The following is an 18,489-nucleotide window of genomic DNA, read 5'->3' as shown; positions in this document are numbered from 1 at the left end:
CAATTAAGCAAAGCAAATTTTCTTAACACTTGAAAGTAACTCTGAACAAAATCAAATACAACATATTATAATTCAAAAGGTTTTAATAAGATTCAAATAGAACTAATTAGATTAGAACACAGTCTGGGGGTCAGAACACTGGACCCGTAGAGCCAGCTTGTGTCTGGGGGTCAAAGCATAGGAAAATCAGAACCAGCAAGAACAGCCTGGGACTCAGAACACAGGAGAAGACCCAACTGGATTATAACATCAGCCTGTCATACTCTACAACTAGGCCTACTCTACATTCCAGCCCTGAAGGTTACAGGGAAAGATGAGAAGGTTCTCTTTCCGTGTGGTTGCCCCAGGTCGTCTTCCTGGTGTATTTCCTTGGCATGATGGCTTTTCTACAATGTGTATGACATTAACATAAAACACAAGTTATGTAATATTACATTAAAATATGTTTAAGACTAAACTTAACTTGTGCCTCATGGGTGGGGAAAGTGAGACAGTGCCTCACTTTCCCCCACAGCATTTGGCTCACTTTCCCCCACCACCACAATTTGAGAAAAAACTACCTCTCTTAGCATTTCAGGCTAGTCTTTAGCTAATATCATCACATGGTTTTTATATGTTGGTAGTTCATCAACACGTATGATGGAAGTTTTTCTACGTGAACACATTTGCTTTGGCACAACAGTTGATTAAGTTGACTGCAAGAAAATTTACTTTTACATGCAAAATACCTATTTTGGTGAAAAAAACATGCTTACCACAGCACCATGAGGTCCTCTCTTTCAGGGCCATGGGGAAATGAGAGGGGCTTGAAAACATATATCTCACATGACCAAAAATGTTTTCCGTTGCCTAGATACAGGGGGTGGCTCACATTACCCGATGCCTCAGATTCCCCCGTTCTCCCCTATATATATATACACTCAACAAAAATATAAACGCCACACTTTTGTTTTTGCTCCCATTATTCATGAGATGGACTTAAAGATCTAAAATTCATTCCAGATACACAATTGTACCATTTCTCTCAAACATTGTTCACACATCTGTCTAAATGTGTGATAGTGAGCACTTCTGCTTTGCTGAGATAATCCATCCCACCTCACAGGTGTGCCACATCAAGATGCTGATCTGACATCATGATTAGTGCACAGGTGTGCCTTAGACTGTCCACAATAAAAGGCCACCCTGAAATGTGCAGTTTTGTCTCACAGCAAAATGCCACAGATGCCACAAGCATTGAGGGAGCGTGCAATTGGCATGCTGACAGCAGGAATGTCAACCAGATCTGTTGCTCGTGCATTGAATGTTCATTTCTCCACCATAAGCCGTCTCCAGCAACTTCGCACAGCCATTGAAGAGGAGTGGACCAACATTCCACAGGCCACAATTGACAATCTGATAAACTCTATGCGAAGAAGATGTGTTGCACTGCATGAGGCAAATGGTGGTCACACCAGATACTGACTGGTTCTGAGTCCCCAGACCCCCAATAAAGCAAAAAAAATGCACATTTCAGAGTGGCCTTTTATTGTGGACAGTCTAAGGCACACCTGTGCACTAATCATGATGTCAGATCAGCATCTTGATGTGGCACACCTGTGAGGTGGGATGGATTATCTCAGCAAAGCAGAAGTGCTCACTATCACACATTTAGACAGATTTGTGAACAATGTTTGAGAGAAATGGTACAATTGTGTATCTGGAATGAATTTTAGATCTTTAAGTCCATCTCATGAAAAATGGGAGCAAAAACAAAAGTGTTGCGTTTATATTTTTGTTGAGTATATATACTGTATATATATATATATATATATATATATATATATAATAATTGAATTACAGTATTTATAGAGATTTAACCAAACGTTTGTTTAAGTTACGTTTGAGAGAAAATCAGGGTTAAGTTAAAGAGAATAACACTCTGTGATATTTCCTCTGTTTGTGTTCTCAGTTTGTGTGCGCCCTTTCTGACATTCGTTGTTCCATTCTTTGTGATCTCTTTGACCCCTGTGTGCTCCCACCATGACCCTGCTTCCACCTCCAGCGTGTCATAACGAGCCCTACTTCCTGGTCCCCCTCTTGGGACAGCGGGGACAGTGTGCAGGTCACCTCTCAGGAGATGCGAACAGATAATTGGGTATTTTAAAACAATCCAGAGAGAATAAGACACAGCGAAAAAAACCCGCAGCCATATTTAGCAGCTGTGCGCACAGGCTATTGTCGTCGGATTGCATTGGGAGACAGAGAGAGCTTGCTGTTTGTGATCTAATTTTCTCTGGCATCTCCTATCTGGGTTAGAGGGGGGTTGTCGAGGGGGCTGTTAGTGGAACGGCCACCTGTGGCACCAGGAGAAGCTGGGCTATAATAATGGTTAGAGCTTCCAATGTGATCTCCTGTTTAATAATGGGGACGGTTAGGACGCGGGCAGGTGTATGACTAACAGGAGATAGTGGCTCTAATGTGATGTGGATGGGAGGAGGTTTATGGGGCTTGTGGGGGGTTTAAATGATTTACACTGTCTAAAATTGCTATTACAGGTCAGATCAGAGGAAAGAATACTGTAGACGTGACCAAAGTGTAGCAGCAAATAGTGGCCACAACATCAACATGATTTTGGGCAGAATGACAAAGGAACACCGTCGTGTGGAGTATGCAGCTCTGTGGCATGGCCTTAGGAAGTCACAAGTAAAACAGAATCCTTTAGGCATTTTATTTTGTTCTTGGATGAGGAATTGTATTTATTTTTGCAGAGCAGCTGTAAACACACAAACAAAAAGTTAATTTTATTTCTGAAGTCATGACATCATCATACGAAAATGAATTTGAATATATTTGCTCTCCCCCTCTTTTCATTCTCCATGCTAAGCTAAGCTAACCTAACCATCTCCGAATTAAAGCTGCAGTGTGTATAATCATAATGAAGGTGTATTTTTCCCATCATCTAGTGGTGAAAGTTCTAGATTGCAACTCTCCCTTGCTAACCTCTCCCTTTGGGGAGAATTTACAGATGGCCTTCAAGGACAAGAAGCTATAGTCACAAAAGATGGCATCATCCGCCACTGCCTCAAGTCTTTCCACAATATCAAGTGATGAGGTGAAGATGTATTAGTTGGTATAGGTCATCTCGTTTAACCCTTTGGCAAGTATAGTAAACTAGTTAGTATGCACTAATATTCCCAGAAATGTCCGTCCTTGCCAGAGGTCAGTGTGTTTTCTCCTTCTATTTAAACAGCCAAGGCCAAATGGCACTTAGTGGGCTCCCTCCTCTAGTGTGTTGACTCTCCCTCCAGCTCCAGCATAAACACAGCTCTGGGAGATATCAGTTGACTCTTAAAGCTGAAGTGGGCCGTCACTGGCCTTACCTTTTGTCATCCAAACAAGTGTCACTCAGAGCTGAGTTTGTATATTATGCTTCTTCCTCCTCTCTTCAAGGCTTGTAGTGGGAGCAAAGACCCAGTGAGACATCAGCTGTGCAGTCTCTCTGTCTGTCTGCTTGGCCCATGTGTGACACAGCAGGCCTGTTTGTTATGATGTCGTCACAATCATTCAATTCAAATCACTTTATTCGTCCCCGAGGGGCAATTTAAAGGGGGCACATGACAGTAAGCTTAAAAAAACACAATCAACAAACATAAGAAGCGCACACACACTGCATTATCAACAACACACCCATCACACTCACACACATTACACAATCAGGCAGCACACACATTTGCAAAAACAATATTCAACACACAAGTAATAATTCCTAAAGTGCTTTGTGAAGTGATTCAATTATGAAGTGCATTGTAACATGTTATAAAGTGCACTGCAGCATGTTCATAAGTTAGTGTTCAGCATGAAGGAGCTGGACAGCCTTGGGGATGAAGGTTGCCTGTATTGTGTGTGTCCATGCTGCAGAGCTGGCCTCATTCACACCACCTGTACCCCTTTCACACCAAAAGGAACCAAGACCCAGCTCCGGGATTCGTGCGTGCGTGCGTGCGTGCGTGCACTGCAACATAAGGTTGAGGACTATTCGTACCATACTAAATAACAGGGAAGTATGGCTATTGGAACACATCCTGTACTTTCATCTCCGGTGCTCTTGCTTTAAAAGGAGAGGTCGGGGCATGTGGAAAGCTCAAATCTTCAGACTTTGATATTGAATTTAAAGCCCTTGAAGCCTAACAGAATGTGACAGTGTACTGCAACTCGTGCCTCACTTGTTCCACATCCAGCCCGGATCCCGGTCACACTTTGCTGCGCAGCAATGTGCTGCAGTGCTCTGCTTGTAACTCTATCATTAACCCAACTATCTCCTCAAGTGTTCACTGTACTAGGAACTCATTCAGGTTGAATGTGGACGCTCCAGTGGAGTCATGGCCCGTGAAAGATGATAGTTTAATTCCTTCATTTTTTATAGAGCCCTCCTGGCTTGGTGTCCTCTCCCCCAAATGACCTTGACAGACAAAGAAGCCTCAGCATAAATAAGTAGGGGCCTGGTTAATAGTTAATGGCCATCTCCATAATACTTGAACTTAGAGCAGCAGAGCCAGTGTGCATGCATGACTTTTTGTTCTAGGTTACGTGTGTGTGTGTGTGTGTGTGTGTGTGTGTGTGTGTGTGTGTGTGTGTGTGTGTGTGTGTGTGTGTGTGTGTGTGTGTGTGTGTGTGTGTGTGTGTGTGTGTGTGTGTGTGTGTGTGTGTGTGTGTGTGTGTGTGTGTGTGTGTGTGTGTGTGTGTGTGTGTGTGTGTGTGTGTGTGTGTGTGTGTGCATGTGTCCGTGTGTATGTGTGCGAGTGTGTGCACTTGCATGTATGTGTGTCCCATAAAAAACGTGGTTTGTTTTTTGCAAGGCAAGGAAACTCTTTGTTGACAGATGACCAAAGGAAAAGTTCTTCAATAATTGTTGCTTTAATGACTGAAAACGATTGGAAATGTCACTGTCAGCGGGAATGACTGTGGAACACTCGCCATTAAAACATTTGAGAGGGAAAAATGAACACTGGACGGCGATTTCTTTGGGATTTCCCTTTTCCAAACTGTCAACTTTAGCTGCTGAGAGAGAGAGAGAGAGAGAGAAAGAAAGAGAGAGAGAGAGAGAGAGAACTCAGCTGTAGCAAGCAGCTTTCTGACTATCTGTCAGATGCAGCTGGTTTGTCACTACATTTTAGAGTCGGGGTGTCTCAGCCACCTGTGTGAGAGCCGACACACACACACACACACACACACACACACACACACACACACACACACACACACACACACACACACACACATTAACATCACGCATTCTGTAGCAGAGTCCAGTGATAAGTCGTTCAGGTGGTGAATTTCCCTTTTTTTTTTATCTTTATATTGAACTTTATCTAACACATATTTTCACGTTATCTTTTCCAACCAGACATAATGTATCTCCATTACATCAAATGGGCTCCAGCCTGTCTTCAAAATTATGGAGAATTTATTACTGATTGCAAGGCGGCCAAACTTCCCATCAATAGCTATAGGCCTGGTCTGAGGAATAATAAATAAAAAAAGGAGATCCTTATATCTCATATCTCAATGGGACATCCTGGTTAAAATAAATGATATAATAAAGTATGATGACTCTGATTTAGAGCCCTATATGTCTCTGTACTCTATATGCACTCTTCTTATCTCTTCCTCAAGTGCTGGTCATACACACAACAGAACGTTAGAGGAGGATTTCATGAGTCTACATTATATTTCTGCAAGTGTTTCAGTATTTGGGCAAATCCAAAATGGTGTTGCCCACAAGTGTGATTAATATCTTCCAAAAAAAGAAAAATGATCTGAAAAACTGCTGAGATTCTGTCCTTTACAGATATTTTATATGATCTAATGCTTGTCTCTTGTGTTGTTTTACCTTCATAGGTAACTTCCATAATGCACACATTAACAGTGTGTGTGTGTGTGTGTGTATGTGTGGAAACCATCCCGCAGTATCTATATTATCTCAGCCTGGTTTGCATCCCGTGTCCATTCCTGCTTGCACCATCATTTGTTAGGCAAATCTTGTGCAGGCTTCAGCTTGACCAACCCTTTTCCCTAATACCCTGCAAACGGCCGTCTGTCATATAGGTTCATCAATAGGTATTCTTGCTTCGCATAGTTCTTATGAAAATGAGGTTTTGTCTTTATCTTTGATGCCTCTTTTTGTTTTAGCAATGCAATATCACACTATCATCAAGTTGTGTTGACTGCAAGTGACAGATATTTAAAGGTGCACTATGTCACTTTGGGTGTGTCAGAGAAGTGAATATTTTCTAAGATATATTCTCATAAATTGATAAATAAACATTCCTCACATGAAAATTGGATCTCTGGAACACTGTTTGGAGTTAGAAAGCTACCATGAAAGTTAATGTTTCACTGTTGTTGTTTACAACAGCAGGGCCCACAGTTTGGTTTACAAAGATATTCTAGTCTTGCGTTTTGTACCAGTGCCTCAATTATTTTTTAGTTTTGATTCATGATGATGGAATTATTCAATAGTAACAATTACATGTAGAGAATGTTTTGTAAACTAACTGTAAAAAAATAAAAATAATAAATCCCTCCTTTGAAACTGCATAGTGCATCTTTAAAAGAATGGCCCACATTGACACAGTATGGGTGGAGATATATCACAACACGCTCGGCCCATAGTGGGGCCTAAATAGACCCGATATGGGTCAAGCTGCGGAAACACCTGATAGTATAATATCCATTATGCAACTGACTAAATGTTTTCATCAGACCCCTCCCTCCCTGCCTGTTTAAAGCCTCATAGCACACACCAGTTCAGACCTGCCTCATTTGGCAGTTTGAGCATTCGGCAGGTTCAACTCAGGTGTCCATTCTCCAGGGGGGGGGGGGGGGGGGCAGTACACTCCATTTAGCAAATAGGACTGTCCCTGCGTTCCTAATCGCATACTTTCTACTATTTATTACGGTAGAAAAAAGATTTAGGATGTTCGATTTTTGTGGCCAGATTTAGGATGGTTAGAAGTACCCGGATGTCTATTACATCCAGCGTGTTGAAAACAGCATCCTATTTGGGTGATTCTGACCCATAATCCAGCGCGCACATGAAGTGACGTCAAATCGACGGAGCCTCCATATGAAAACAAACAGGGATGCGACAGATATAAAAGCAAGAGGCAAGATCAAGGCGCGATGTTATGACGAAATAAATAAGTAGAAGTATGTCCCAATTGTAGCATACTGCATCCTAACTAGTATGGGATTCGGAAAGCAGGGTGTTTCTCTTTGTACTGCCATCTTGGCTCAGCTGGGCTCTAGTGATACACACTGTCCAAAACTATTTCAGACAGGAAAAAATGAGCTTTTTCTGAGCTTTCAGCCACATTGACTCATGAGCTACAGTTCTCTTTACTTTACATACTACACTGTATGTATGTAGAGCTTGTTTGAATCTATGCATGTTCTGTTTTTTTTTCAATGTGCCTAGATCTTTACATTAGGACCCAATCATGACTATCCAGATAACCAAATGTGCAGACAGACATTAAGATGATATAAATGAAATTACTAACAACTAAATTTGGTGACATAACAGTTGTTTGATGAGAGAAATGCTCTGAATGCTAATACATACCTGTCTACCCATGAGTGCAGACAGGTCAGCTCCCAGCTTGGCTCCATAGATTGTTCTGAGCAACACACCTCAGGTCATTTGATCCTTGTTAGATAATGAGTGTTCTCTGTGAAAGGTCATCAGACAAGCAGAATGCAGATGGACAAAGGCATAATGTCTTTTCAAACGGTCCCTGTTTGTAACGCATGGTCAAGTAAGGGATAAAGTAGTGGGATCTGTTCATTTAACATTATCCCACTTATGACATGGCTACTAATTAAATTAACCAAATAATTGAAGCAAAATGACGTATTTTTAGTTTGGTTTTATTGATTAAGAAACGCTTATATTGCCTACGGTCCGAAGAAAATAGTCCTCTTCAGTTGGAACTTACTTCATAGCATCGGTAATGTCAATATGCGTCAAAATGTACTCATGTCGTCTTGACAAAAGTCATGTTGAGAAGTATTCCATTGTTTTGTGAAGGATTAGTTGTAGCCTCTAACTGTTTGTAGACGTCTGTCAGTGGATTGATAGGGCAGAGACTGATCCATCAAAACAACGACCTGGGGCCCTTAGTAACGGTCATTATCCTTGACAGCGGCCATTAGCTGGAAATAAATGGCTGTAGAATGTCATGATTGACCAATCAGAAGACAGGATTTAGTTATATTACCTTGTCATACATTGAGATGATCCCAATGACCTCATAAGGGGGCATTTTCTCAGACGTGTTGAAGTAGAGCCACAGAGGACCTAACACAGGCTTACTAGCACTCTGTGTGATGAGCAGGCTAGTCATTTAAAGTAGAGTGGATTTTGTCTCCTCATTAAACCTCCTACGAGGAACTTTGAACGTTTATGAAACAGTCTAATTTTTCCTTTGACTTTTACAGCAAACAAGACCATCAGGGAAAATGATGCTATGTTGATTTTATTAAAGGTGTGTGGTGGGAAAATCAAGCAAACAGTGATAATGTTGTAGATAGGAAACAGGTTTATTTTCAATCAATATAGCAAGAATCTCCGCGGAGAGGTCACTAGTTCCAACACAGGTAAATATGTTACAAGGAGTGACAAATTCTTCCTTAAAACGTCATGTATTTAAGGGACATTTGCCACCCAGGGGGGGAGGCGTCTAACAATGGTTCGAAGGGGAGACAGGTAGAGAGGCAGACAGTTCTAATGTACATAACTTAACCATAGGAGGAGTTTGAGCTTAGGACAATAGAAGAGCAGACAGAGTAATTGTGCATAAGTTAAACATAGGCGTGGCTGTCCGAGTGGTCTGTTGGGTCACTTCACATTTGAGGGATCTACATTTCAATTTACACTAAAACACATTCAATATATCATTGCACTATGGTCTATACAAGATAATAGCAAATGTTTACTATTGCATTATTAAGTATTCCAACATGTGAGTCCAGAGATACATCATATGCAAAAATGCCACCACAGGTGCTGTAAGCGGAATGGTTCTTTTAGCTAACTTCCTGTCAGTTACTGCAGTTAGCAGTCCCCTCGCTCGTCCCTACGTCACCACATTAATGCACTGCGGTCTTCAAGCAGCGAGTTATCTAGCATCATCTCAGATCCATAAGTGTGATAAAACATGATAAAAACCATCAAAACAGACATTGGGATGGATTTTTACCTGCTCCGCCATTGTAGGCGCAGAAACATTCACCCATCTGTTGCTCTGGCGTGCACCGGCAGTGAGACCATTTCATTCTGACCTTTATACCCTGTCAGATGAACTTTGCAAACATTCTATCTAGATTATACTTGTTTTTTAGATATAATCTGAATTAAATGACTATGTTACAAAGGAACACGTAAATGCTGGTGTTAATATTGACATGTCTTCAAGATTTCAAAAAAATCTGCATTTTATGTGTTTGAAATGACTTGAGTGTACCACCTACGATTTCAAATCAGCCTTGACCGTTGCAGTCGAATGGTGACATGTAGATTCGACCAATTGGGGGAATCTACGTCACAGCGTCTGATAGCCGCCAGCCAATCGGAGGTGGGCAGTACACTTCACCTCTACGCCTGTGTGGCATACTGTATGTGCTCACATGGTGTAGACTAGAATCGTCTAAAGTTTCCTGTAGTTACTTTAAGGTACTTTTTCAGAGCTACCAATTGATTCGCATTGAAAACTTCTCCTCTTTGCACTGGTAACGTTTCCTAGGGGAACAGTAGGTGGTGTGGTTTCTGTTATCTGGCCTCTCTCACTCTCTTATTTGAGTCCTGTGTCGTGTTGTACTGCACCATTACTGTACGGCGGGGCCTTGCATCTAGGCCATGTTAGGCAAGCTGTCTCCTGAAACTCAGCTCAGTGTCCTGGGAAAGAGAGCAGTAGAATCAGGCCAGAGTTGTATTTAAAGCCTGTAACGTGGGCAGCAGCAGTAGCAGCTATTCTCTGGAGCTTCACTGCTCTCATAGAGGTGATCAGACCCTCCTACTAACTCTTCACCTCGGACCTTTTCTAGCCAAACTTCCTATATGATACCCTAAGCCTACAATCCTACCACGGACAGCAGCATCTGTTATCGGCCTTATTAGTGATGGAGATGTTTCAAGCTGAAAATGAGGAAGACAGGGTGGACATATGTTTTGCATACAAGTCCATATTGGTCACATGTGTGTGTGCGCTCCAGGGGGCAAGGTCTTTGTATGTTTCATTAGTACTGTAAACATGTGGGTGGACAGGAGTATGTCATGCGCGACTTGACTTTGTGTGTTTGCAGATGAGCCTGCAAAAACATGGCCCGGAGCGTTGCTTTACAACAACAAGGAACTATTGCAATATCGGGATCAGCACAACAGGTGCAAAAAAAAAGAAAACACTGCCATAGTAAGTCACCAGATAAGAGGGATAAGGTCACCATTCAACCATAGCATTCTCCTGTCTAAGCTGTCTTTTTTTATTATTATTGATTTAGCTCATATCTTCAGAATAGAAAACAGTGTGTTATGGTAAACCAAGAAATATCATCTTTTACCACAAGGTTCAATACTTAGTCCAGCTGTCTTTTAGTTTATTTATAAATGTTGATAGTTAGCCTGCAATCGGTGTGTGAATGGTAACGTGTAAATGGGAACAAGTCTCCCTTGCAAAAGAGTCTTCGGACTCAATGGGATATACCTGTATAAATAAAGGTTAAAAAAAAAAAAAAAAGATTTACCTTTAAGCTGCGCAGTGGCCATTTGCCAGTTTTACGCTGATGATGTGGTTATATACTGTATACATCTGACAAGTCACCTAGCAAGGCTGCTGAGATCTTAACTGAATGCCTGGATCAAATGTAAGAACACTGAACCTTCCCCTTTGGTTCCTGTGTTTTGCATGTTCCCCCTCCACTGCAGTGAAAACCAGTTATTTTGAAACCCGACTTGACACAGACACACACACAAAAATGCAGAAGAAAGAATGTTAAGAAACAGACAGTCAGTTTATATACTGTGTGTTTGTTTTTGTGTGGGTGAACTGTAGACATAGTTTGATCACTGTGTTTCACCAGGCAGACAGGCATGTCTTGCAAAAGCTCCATGATGATATATAAGTTTAAGACTTTACCATACTCACCTGTACTGTAGTGTCTAACATTAAACCACCAAGGCCTGTGATGATGGATTTCATCACCTTGATAACGTATGCCATGCTGTGCAGGTTGAGAACTGGCAGCAGGTAGGTGATGCTCCTTCCAGTGAGGCTTGAATGATCTCGGATATTCCAGAATTCACCTCATCTGTGACTGATTCTACAATGGCCTCCCAGTATCTGATGGATGTGTCGGCTCTAAACACGTCACAGAAAGCCCTTCCCAAGGAGCCTCTGAGACTGTGCTGGACCTTCTCCTTACAGATGTTTAACGTTGTGAGGGTGACTACAGTCCAGCCAGCTTGGCCCCACCACACCCCGTGGAAGAGTTGGAACTCCTTGAAGCATCCATGGAAGATAACAGACTATCTTTCCAATGATGAGACTCCAGACCTGAGTCAACATGTCGGTCATCTTCCCCTTCACATCCATTTAGTGAAGACCTCTGGTGTGAAGGTCGTCATCCTCACCATAATCAACCAACTCCAGAGTGTCATAGAAGCAGAGCAGACAGACAGGCGTCTTACTTCCACAGCCAGAGGGTCTGGAGGTACAGTAAGTTGACTCTATTCCGTCTCACTCTCCATTCCTTCTGGATCCAGAGGGCTTTTAGTGATATTTTCATTATGTTTGGAAAAAGTGGCGAACGCTGCACGATCATCTGAAATGATAATGATCTAAAGTGTTTAAAATCTTAACTGAATTGAAGAAATTGCCATTACTAAAACATTTGCTGGTTAATTCAGTCTGATTTATTATTTCTCACATCACATTGGTAAGCATCCAGCATTATTCCCAGTGTGTGTGTGTGTGTGTGTGTGTGTGTGTGTGTGTGTGTGTGTGTGTGTGTGTGTGTGTGTGTGTGTGTGTGTGTGTGTGTGTGTGTGTGTGTGTGTGTTTCAACTCTCAAGTGGCTTCAGTCCAACAACTTCAGTTCTCCCGGCAAAGGCGACAGGAAATGTTCTGTCCTACTTAAAGTCCCCCCTCCACTCAAACACACACTGTGCCTTACTTGTTACCTCACATATACAGTATGTTGAGCTTCACTCTTGAGAATGATGTATGTGCACTGTTCTAAGATTCATCTGTACTCATCTTAAAGATGTCTTCAAAACATGTACAAACCAGCATTCTTTTGTGACACACTAGTTTGAACGCCTATCACACTCCAATATGTAACTTTTAAAAATGTTATACATATAAGCTACAATAGGCTATTATTCAATCGAGCTGCATAATACTATTTTTATTGGATGGTATTGGATTTAATGGAACAAACTACTGTGTTTATAGATGCTTGTTTGCATGTGTGATGGAGGATGAGATAGTGTTTTTGGAGAGAGATAGAAGAGAGAGGTGAGCCATGTGTGTGTTTCCGCCCCCACACCACCTCCACCTCCACAGACCTCGTCACAGGCAAAGGAGCTCCAGCTCAGATCACAGCTTATCTGGACTATCTGCTCATCTTTCCCCTCCCACAGACAAGATGCTCTCTCTCTCTCTCTCTCTTTCTCTCTCATGCACGCACGCACGCACGCACGCACGCACGCACGCACGCACGCACGCACGCACACACACACACCACAAACACACACACCGCACACACACATAGTTGACATCGGTGCTTGTGTTCCTTTGTGAATTCCTTTACGTAACCGATGTCTGCCTATTCCTCTTCCTGTACACTTTCTCTCAATACATTCTTTGCTGCGTAAAGCTCGTAATAGTACTGCGCCATGATGATTGCCATTTATGTCCGATAAGAGCATAACATAAACAGTGAGTCTCCCAAGCGGCCTCCCCTAGGGAGTCCTGTAGGCTACATGTGTGCTGTTTATTTGAACAACCTTTTCCTGGTCAGTATACAAGGGGAAAGCCATGCATGGGGAGAGCCTCACAGCACTTTCAATACAAACATTAGCATTTGGTTGGCCTTCTTTCACACAGGAGAAAGCCAGACGAAGAGGGGAAACCAAATGTTCAATTGAATGAGGTGCTAGGTGTGGACTGTATGGGATCTCAGCCTGCCTGACCAACGCAACTATTAAAATAGATTGAGACTTCCCAGAGGAGCAGCACTCCCTGAGGAATCAACATCCGCCGGCCCTAATCTCAGACCTCCATCACAATCACTCCTCCTCTCTTCCTCTTTTTTTGCCTGTGCAACCATTTCCACGTACTGTACCTGCAGACCAGGATACAGCTCACAGTGGGTGACACCATAGGGTGACACTCACACACACACACACACGCACGTGCACGCACACACACACACACAGAAGTGTAATGTAAGTACATTTACTCATGTACTTTGCTTAAATACATGCTTGAGGTACTTTTCTTGAACCTTTTATTTTCATGCTACTACACTAAAATTCAGTGGGAAATGTACTTTTTACTCAACAACATACAAGTGTTGTATTATTATTGTTATCCACCATACTTCTTCTTCTTCTTTCTTCTGCCACATGTTCTAGCTCTATCTCCTCCCATACGTTACACTTAAAAAATGCAAAAAAATGTGTGCGTGCGTCCCCACTCCAGGGGTTGTGCTATTATTCATTTTTAAAATGTTCCACAAGGTGGCGCTGTAATTAAGCCCCGAATGAAAAAATCGTATATCCGATTGACTTACATTTTCTCAAAGAGGTACATGTGAGGGTGCTCTATAAAAAAAGCCTCTGGGACCATATAAGTCCGCCTGGAAATATTTTTTGCTATATAAGCATTAACTGAAAAACAGGTTTTTAACCACAACTTGCCCAAATTTTAAGCAATCGACACCAAATTGATCACGAACCACCCGGGGAATGAGATGCAGATGTCCTTGAATGATTAGTAGGAAAACTTCAAAAACAGGGCCGCCATTGACAAAACGGTTTACGCAGGGGCGGAGCTTAGCAGCTATTTGGCCATAACTCATTGACCAATCATCAAAAAACTTGACAGGAAACGCTAAATAAGCATATGCATTAACTACACATTAACTAACAGCTAATAGCATAAACTAAGCATTAACTAACGGCTAATTAATGTACCGTTATTGTAACGGTAAAATCAGATACTCTCGCAGCTATGATTAAGTGGTATTGTAATAGGTGACTTGCAACTTGTAACGGAGTAATATTTCTAGTAAGGTCTCTCTACTCTTAATCTACTGGTGACTGGCTAACAGCTTCTTTCCTTGGGCAGTCAGGACACTCAACTCTCATAAAACATAAAACATTAAACAGACATACATATAGGCTACCTCACTTTCCACAAGTGCAATATGCTTTCTGCCTTTTAGATTTATTTATTATGACATTGCCTGTCCTTGTCTTGTTTCTTTTGTTATTTCTGTGTCTTGTTTTTACACTGTTTTTAACTTAAATTGCTTGTCTGTTTTTTCTGTGTGTGTGTAATGCACCTTCAGTTGGCAATCCCAATTTCGTTGTATAGGTGACTGTACAATGACAATAAAGACTATCTTATCTTATCTTATCTTATCTTAAACAGCAGAACCTCCATTGATAAAATGCCGTGAGGATGATCAAGGTTAATTATCTTCCCGAGTCTGTTGGCGTGACGGCCCATTAAAGCATTACTCCCCTGCATACTGCTCTCCGTCGCCCTCCATTCTCTGTTTACAATCCACTCTGTGTTGACTGTGTTGAGCATGACCAGACAGGCCCCATCATCAAAAGCAGATAGTAGGTACAAACTCACAGTCATGACTGAGCATGCACTGGTGTCTTCTTTACTACTGCCAAAACAAGACAAGAAAAAGGGAGGAGGAAAAGGACTGTAAAAACACCTTGATAGGATTTTACAAGTATGAAGAGGTATTATTGTAGTTAATTGGAAGCCAAAGCAGCACAATAAAATAATCCCTTTTTGATTGACTGCTGAATTATTTCTAGGCAAAGTGTCCATTAAGTTAATGTTATTGTCATTTTGAATGGAGCTGCTTGAGACTGTACTACATCAGTGTGCGCTGAGAAAAAAAAACTCAATGTGCAAACAGAGGGATATGACAAAGGGATAAAATGTTTCTTTCGCAGAGGCAAACCATGTATATCTATTAGTTACATGGACAAAAGTACAAATGATTTCAATTTTGAGTGGTGCAAAACACCACCCACTCTCAAAGTGATTCACAGTGGCTATACTTGCTAAAATATTAAGTGTCTCCTTCAAATGTATTCAAGGTTCATGGTTCAAGGTATCCTTATTATCCCCGAGGGGCAATTTGTTGTACAGATGTTGTAAAAGATGGCAAACATATAACATATAAGACAACAAATAACACAAACAGATCACATATTTACATGTGGTGATCTGTTTGTTATTCAGCGTATTTGATCAGTTCTAGGCTTGTCACTGGCTTGCGCTTGCACTATTTCTGGTGATTTTTCGGAAGCAGTTGTATGTACAGTTTTATTACAAGCAGATAAACCATCCTTCCAGTCACATTCTAGTGAAAACTCTAAGGAAAGCGTACGTTATTAAAGAGCTTTTATTTGTTCTGTAATACATCCATTACATTTCAGCATAAGGAAATCCCTTCTGGTTTTCTTTGTTTAAAAAGACCAGACTGAATGTTTGACTTTTTCCCTGTTTGTCACAGTATGCTAATGAGAGCAGCCTCTTTAAATTGCGTGTTTGTCCTGATGAATCCTTGATGAAAGGCTCATCTTTGTTTATGTGGTAGTTCTTTGGCACACAGCATTTACCCAGTTTATACCTGGGATTTGTTACTTCAGTTTAATCTTTAGAGACGGATCATTACCATCAACCGATACACATGTTGGTTAGTTTGGTATTTGGTTTGAATCTGATTGGTACATGCTGGTCTGTACCATATTCTCACAGATTACCCTCACGTTTTGACTGTCAACAGAAGAGTCAATGGGCTCCTATTTCTTAAGTGGGACATTCTTTGACGCACATTTCTTGGATTCTCTCTCCTACAGTGACTATGTTTCTTACTGCTGTTTATATGAAGAATCCCCCTTCTCCCTTGACCATGTATCCAGAGTCTAGGCAGGGGGCCTTAACAGGTAGAATGCCCTCTATTGTGGACAATAGACACACTCCCCACCAACTCATCAGGAGTGTGTCTATGTTTCCACAGCTATATGTTCCAATGTTTCTAAGTAATCTAACTATAGAGAATAGTGTGTGTGTGTGTGTGTGTGTGTGTGTGTGTGTGTGTGTGTGTGTGTGTGTGTGTGTGTGTGTGTGTGTGTGTGTGTGTGTGTGTGTGTGTGTGTGTGTGTGTGTGTGTGTGTGTGTGTGTGTGTGTGTGTATGAATGTGTGTGTGTGTGTGTGTGTGTGTGTGTGTGTGTGTGTGTGTGTGTGTGTGTGTGTGTGAGAGAGAGAGAGAGTGTATGTGTAACTCCTATTATAACCTCTCCTTGTCCCCTTAACCTCACTCTAACCACCCAGCCGTGATGCCTGAACCTAATCGCCTATATCAGGAGCACAGGGCTGTGGGACCATCGGGCTGTAGGACCATCGGGCTGTGGGACCATCGGGCTGTGGGGCCATCGGGCTGTGGGGCCATCGGGCTGTGGGACCATCGGGCTGTGGGACCATCGGGCTGTGGGACCATCGGGTTGTGGGGCCATCGGGCTGTGGGGCCATCGGGTTGTGGGGCCATCGGGTTGTGGGGCCATCGGGCTGTGGGACCATCGGGCTGTGGGACCATCGGGCTGTGGGACCATCGGGCTGTGGGACCATCGGGCTGTGGGACCATCGGGCTGTAGGACCATCGGGCTGTGGGACCATCGGGCTGTGGGACCATCGGGCTGTGGGACCATCGGGTTGTGGGACCATCGGGCTGTGGGACCATCGGGTTGTGGGACCATCGGGTTGTGGGGCCATCGGGCTGTAGGACCATCGGACTGTGGGGCCATCGGGCTGTGGGACCATCGGGCTGTGGGACCATCGGGCTGTGGGACCACCATCGGACTGTCGGGCTGTGGGATCATCGGGCTGTGAGACCATCGGGCTGTGGGACCATCGGGCTGTGAGACCATCGGGCTGTGAGACCATCGGGCTGTGGGACCATCGGGCTGTGAGACCATCGGGCTGTAGGACCATCGGGCTGTGGGACCACCATCGGGCTGTGGGACCATCGGGCTGTGGGACCATCGGGCTGTGGGACCATCGGACTGTGGGACCATCGGGCTGTGGGACCATCGGGCTGTGGGACCATCGGACTGTGGGACCATCGGGCTGTGGGACCATCGGACTGTGGGGCCATCAGGCTGTGGGGCCATCGGGCTGTGGGACCATCAGGCTGTGGGGCCATCGGACTGTGGGGCCATCGGGCTGTGGGACCATCGGGCTGTGGGACCATCGGGCTGTGGGACCATCGGGCTGTGGGGCCATCGGGCTGGGCTGTGGGGCCATCGGGCTGTGGGACCATCGGGCTGTGGGACCATCGGGCTGTGGGGCCATCGGGCTGGGCTGTAGGACCATCGGGCTGTGGGACCATCGGGCTGTGGGACCATCGGGCTGTGGGAACATAGGAATGACCCCAACTCAACTGATTCAGACCAGAGTCTCTTGGACACTTCAAATGTAGATTTTCTTCATCAACTTTAAGCAAGGTTTCTGATGTTACAGACACTTAGACTCTTAGGGCCACATCCACTGAAGGATTGCACCGCTTCTACCCACTGCACCACGAGCGCCCCAAACGTTAACGCTATTTTGCCACAATTCATGGAGCTATTAGCGCACGTAATCTATTCTTAGTGGATGTTGCCCTTGGTAGGCAGTTGATATTAGGCAATATAGAGAGAAAAGAATACAAGACGACGAAGAGACGATCACTGTCAAATTCCATGGAAATGATGTTGCTTGCAATTTTCAACCCGGAACTTATTGCATGGAAAGTTTCACCATGTTAAACACACACATACACACATGATGATAGTGGACGTCATATAATCAGGTTTCTAGATTTCAAAGAAATAATCGAATGTTCACTTTTATTTCCTGATGGGAGAAAACTCATTCTCAGAGTGTCACACAAATGTAATAATTAGACCCTCAAAGGAAATCAGTCATGAGAATGCATTGGCTACGTTTGACTGGAATGAAAGCTTGTCCAACAGCAGCCCTGCTTCTTTCAGTCCTGCTCTGTTGACAGAGAGGCAGGACCCAAAGAGAGGAAGTGTGTGTGTCTCTCTCGGCTCGTTTGAATAAGGTCACACTTTAATTCTAAAAGGGGAAGTGTTGATATTCAAACTGAAGAGCTACTATCCTCTGCCATCTGTTCCATATCACAGTGTCTGT

This window comes from Ammodytes marinus (assembly GCF_949987685.1).
Source record: "Ammodytes marinus genome assembly, chromosome: 14".
Lineage (NCBI taxonomy): Eukaryota > Metazoa > Chordata > Actinopteri > Uranoscopiformes > Ammodytidae > Ammodytes > Ammodytes marinus.
The sequence above is the reverse complement of the archived record's forward strand: the minus strand, read 5'-3'. Positions refer to the sequence as shown.